General features: G+C 34.7%; 1 long non-coding RNA gene across 1 annotated transcript; it reads left to right on the top strand.

Moving 5' to 3' along the window:
• Positions 1-1,344: 1,344 nt before the first annotated feature.
• LOC146545703 (uncharacterized) lies at positions 1,345-4,711 on the top strand. Its single transcript, XR_014880882.1, has 2 exons — positions 1,345-2,115; positions 3,714-4,711. It is a non-coding gene; the product is annotated as an uncharacterized LOC146545703 (long non-coding RNA).
• Positions 4,712-5,104: the final 393 nt, after the last annotated feature.

Below are 5,104 nucleotides of genomic sequence, written 5' to 3'. Positions count from 1 at the left end.
GTCTAGTATTAAATGGGGAAGTTGGTGGCCCTGTATGTGGTAGGGGGGTTGGAGATTCTTGGGGTCCCTTTCAACCCTGGCCATTCTTTGATTCTGTGATTCTGTGATTCTGTGAGCTTGCTGAAGTATGACCAGAGGAGGATCACCAGAATGATCCAATAGATGGAACTCCTTCCCTTTGAGGACAGGCTGTGAGAGCTGGGTCTGTTCAGCCTGGAGAAGAGAAGGCTCTGAGGGGACCTGATAGGAGCCTTTCAATATCTAAAGGGAAGTGTAAGAAGGAAGGGGACAGAATGTTTAGCAGAGACATGGGGAAATGGTTTCAGACTAGAAGAGAGAAGATTTGGATTGGAGATAAGAAGTTTTTTTACATTAAGGGTGATGAGGCTGGAACAGGTTGTCCAAAGAGGTTGTGGATGCCCCATCCCTGGAGACATTCAAGGTCAGGCTGGACCAAGCTCTGAGCTACCTGGTCTAGCTGTAGATGTCTTTGTTCACTGTGGGGCAGTTGGACTAGATTACCTTTAAAGGTCTCTTCCAATTCAAAAGATTCTGTGGTTCTATGATTCTATGATAAGGAAGAGCTGCTCCCTTTTTTGTACAAATATTTGTGTCTACATCATTAGAGCAGAAAGCATTTGTCAGAGGGGTATATAAAAATTACTGACAAGACACAAAAATCTCAGTATGTCACGGTGCATTATGTATCCATCTCAAATGTATGACAGCATTGTTATACTTCATCCAGAATTTTCATTGCTACCGATAAGAAGATCATCTTGCTGCTTGAAGCATTTCTAGATGGAAAAGAAAGGAAAACCTAAGACAATTTCATTATTCACACGATTTCAATGCAATGTAGAAATATTAATGAATCTGTCCTGTAACGTTGAGTTTTGATAATTGCCTGTTCTTTATACTACATATATCAAGTTAATGTGCTTTTGTACAGCAGCTGAACTTAGCAAATGATTTGTTTAGCTATACAGCTTTAAATCCAGCTGACCTCTTTGTTCAGTGCTGGTGGTGATATGTTTCATTTCTCCTTTGTTTTTAATTTTGAAATTCTAATAGTGCATTATTATTAAATTCTTCAGATTTTTTTTTTCAATTAACTTCCCCCTGTCTATATAGTACACATATATATAACTATGTATGTACTCCAACAAAAAAATATACAGAGATTAATTTTATGTACTTTATGGAATTGAATAGATGCTACTGAAAATTAAAAAAAATATATCAGCTTAGGAGACAAGATTTAGGCATATATGTGGTCAATGGTGTGAGTTTTCAACAGAAGACAAAGCCTCCATTAAATATCAGCATTGTTTACAGGTATGACATTTATTATTATAACTAGTATCATAAATACCTTTACAAGCATAAGTGTTATATATTTATATTAATTATGGTTTTTAGAAATGAGGCAAAAATACTTAGGAAATCATTTTTTAAAGTGAATTTGATTTATTGCTATGTTTTTTCTTTCTGGCATGATCTTAACCTGACTTTAATTTTATTTTTACTTTTTACTGTATGCCTAAAATAGGACATTTCTTAAATTTGTTGCTTTTATAATTTCTTTAGAACTAACACAGCATCATGCAAAAGCTATGAATTTCATAAACCAATAGAACGAAATAAGCATATGAAATTAGATTAGAGTAAATGTAGATAAGAGTAAACATGAATGCATGTTTGAAAAGACTGCTGTTCTTTTCAGAACATCAGGAACAAAAAATATCTGTTACTTTAAGATCTGAAATGCATTACTCTGCACATTTGTAATATACCAGAAAGATCACTTGTGTGAAGCAGTGTACAACTGAGTTTGGTTTTGCTTTCTTTTGACAAATCGAATTATTAGAACTTATGTAGGAAGATTATAAATAAGTAGAAATGTATGACTCTCATAGTTTTGTTGCCTTTCTTTTTCAGATAGAACTGCTGATATTACTCTTAGGCATTCCTTCTCTCCAATTTGAACACTCATATTTAATAATATGATATAATCTGGACTTAGAAGTGGAATTTAAACTCACAACACCAGGAGAAGAAGAGGCACAAATAAGGGGAACACCTTGGAAGAATACCACAACAGCTGCACACTGTGTAAGTGCATTTGTAAAATATGTATCACTCAAATGCTCTTTGGTGCTGTTTGCAAAATACAGTATGTCCTGTTTCAGTAACAGGGTACAGATGTACATCTTAAAATAAATTTGACTCTTCTAGTTCAGGGAGGCTGCAACAAGCCTTTACAGAATTCATGTTTAAAACTCGGTATAGAACACATGTTCAAATATAGGCAGATTTCAATTTCCAAATCTACTGTTTTAAATAAACTGATCTAATTGGATCACAATGCCAGTTACAGCAAGTGGTTACACAGCAGATAATGAATGAAGTTTAATTAAAAAAAAATGTATAAAATTATCAAATTATTCAATTAATTATGTGTAGATTTATATAGCTGACAGTATTTATAAAATATAGATATAAGTAGTATCTCAACTTTTATTTAAGTAAGAGTAGTATTTGTCTAATTCTTTGATGTTTCATTTTTTTTCATTTCACTATTTGATCTCCACCCACAGATTTAACATCTGCAGACATGTTGAGTTTTCTTCATGAAATAGTTTGCAAAAGATGAAGCATGGTTTTCTGTGTTTCTTGGCAATTTTGCAATTAATCTTATATTCAATGTTAAAATAGAAAAATATGAGTGAATGTACTAGCAAAACAAAATGTCATGCTATTATTTTCAATAACATACAAAGAAGTAGTCTCAGTGTTTAGAGTAGGATAGCTTTGTGCTGAAACATACTGTAAACAGGAGGGAGATCAGCATTTTACATGGTTTGATAGTGATAGGACAAGGGGGGACGGTTTAAAACTAAAAGAGGGAAGATTTACATTAGCTGTTAGGAAGATATTTTTTACTCAGAGGGTAAGAAGGCAAAGGCACAGGTTGCCCAGAGAGCTTGTGGGTGCTTCATCCCTGGGTACATTCAAGGCCAGTTTTGCTGGTGCCCTGAGTAACCTTATCTAGTGGTAGGCAGTCATGCCACAGCAACTGGGTTTAAACTTGATAATCTCTGAGGTCCTTTCCAACCCAAGCCATTTCGTAATTCTCTAAGATTCTATGATTTTATGATTCTTAATATCAATTAACATTAATTGTAAATTCAAGTTATTTGACGTCCTAACCTTGTATTATTTATCTAGTCCTTAGTTCACTAATCCTCAAAAAGAAAAAGAAAAGAGTGAAAAAGAAAACTGTCCACTGAAAGAGTGGTCAGGAACTGGCATGGGCTGCCCAGGGGGGTGGTGGAGTCACCGACCCTGGAGGTGTTCAAGGAACGTTTGGATTTTGTGTTGAGGGGTATGGTTTAGTGAGAACTATTGGTGATAGGTGGATGGTTGGACTGGACGATCTTGTAGGTCTTTTCCAAGCTTGGTGTTTCTGTGATTCTGCAGGGAAGGGGGGGGGGGGGGGAGGGGAGATAGAAAGGGAATGAAAAAAAGGACAAAATGCAAGTACAAATACTTTTAAACTACTATTTGGAAAAAAAAAAAAAAAAAAAGATGAATATTTGTATCCATCTTTTTGAGCCATGTTTTATCTAAGTATGATCACTTGACCTGTGTGTTTCTTGTTTTTATTCTTATTTGTTTTTCCTAATTTGCTTTTATTTATTCTTATACAGAGTAATAGTTTTAGAATTTCCCACAAGAAGCCTGAGACACAAAAAGTCATACATCAGGAAATGAAAACTTGAATCTCCCCAAGGAAAACTCATTTCATTTGGGGATTTGGAGCAGATGTTTACATTTTTGCTGGTTTTGATGAGTAACATGTGTTTGTTGCATTGATATGTTTATCAAAGACTGATACGGAGTGAGATTTTTCCTGTAGTTCATAATAAGAAACAAAACAGTGATTTAGATACTGAGAAAAAGAAATAATTTGGAAGAAATAAAAAATATTTCTTGAAGTTACTTTTCTTTTTTTTTAGAATAGACATTACTTAGTAAATAATCCCTTTATACTTCATTTATGTGTATATCTATACATCTTTCTCTATATACCTATAAATATACCTATAAATAGATTAACATATATATTAAGCACTTGTATATGTATAGATATATGCTATATATATGTGTGTGTGTCCAGTAAACCCTAAACAGGGAAAAATCTTCATGAGCTTTGCCGATTGTATCATCGGGGATGGAGATTTACCTCCTCATTGAACAGACATCTATGAGCTCCTAACTGTTATCATGTCAACAACTGAACCAAGCTTTTATACACACTATCTACATGTCAAACACCATTGATTCAGTTCTATTTTATGCTGAAATTATTGTTAAATACTTAGTGTAGCATAAACTTATACTGATTTTGAAGAAACTTTACATATCTTTTGTGATAACAACAAACATCATGGAACTCAGTGACAGAGGTACCATACACTTTCCTGTTGCCTCTTTTCTTAACTATGAATGTCTACCCAGAGATAGCTCTGCAAAGGCCGAAGTACTATATGCTGCACAGATGCATAAGCTTCTCCTCCGTTCCTCTGGGGAAACGGCTGCTTATATGCTGGAAGTACCCAGGCCCTGTCATGTTATTTTGTTGTTTTTTGTTTCTTGTTATGTGCAAAAAAAGCGCACAAAAATTAAAATACTTTTGGAAAGTAAACACGAGTTTGGTTTTTTTTTAGACTTATGTTATGTTAGTATCTTATTTTTCTGCCATTCATTACTAAAGGACCACCAGTGTAACCTCTTGGCCTTCATTAACTGCATTGTAGGTTATCCCTCCTGAAAATTCTTCCTTTTTTGTCTTATTCTGTGTCACTTCATGGGTTAAGTACTTTAGAAATCAGGCAATTTTAAAGAAGTAGATTATCCATTCACTACTGCTTGCATGCTTTCCCCCCCCCCACCTCCCTTCTGTTCCTTTCTCTGCCTTTTCAGTGTAAAATGAAAAAGAACAAAGAGAGTTGGAGGAAAGTCAAGATAATCAGGTTGAATCCCCTTCATCTCAGATATGCAGGAGTTAAATTCTGCAGCTCAGACTCTGAAGCTGTTC

The sequence above is a fragment of the Meleagris gallopavo genome, chromosome 1 (assembly GCF_905368555.1).
Source record: "Meleagris gallopavo chromosome 1, MGAL_WU_HG_1.1, whole genome shotgun sequence".
Taxonomy (NCBI): domain Eukaryota; kingdom Metazoa; phylum Chordata; class Aves; order Galliformes; family Phasianidae; genus Meleagris; species Meleagris gallopavo.
This window is presented reverse-complemented; position numbering and strand designations above follow the sequence as displayed.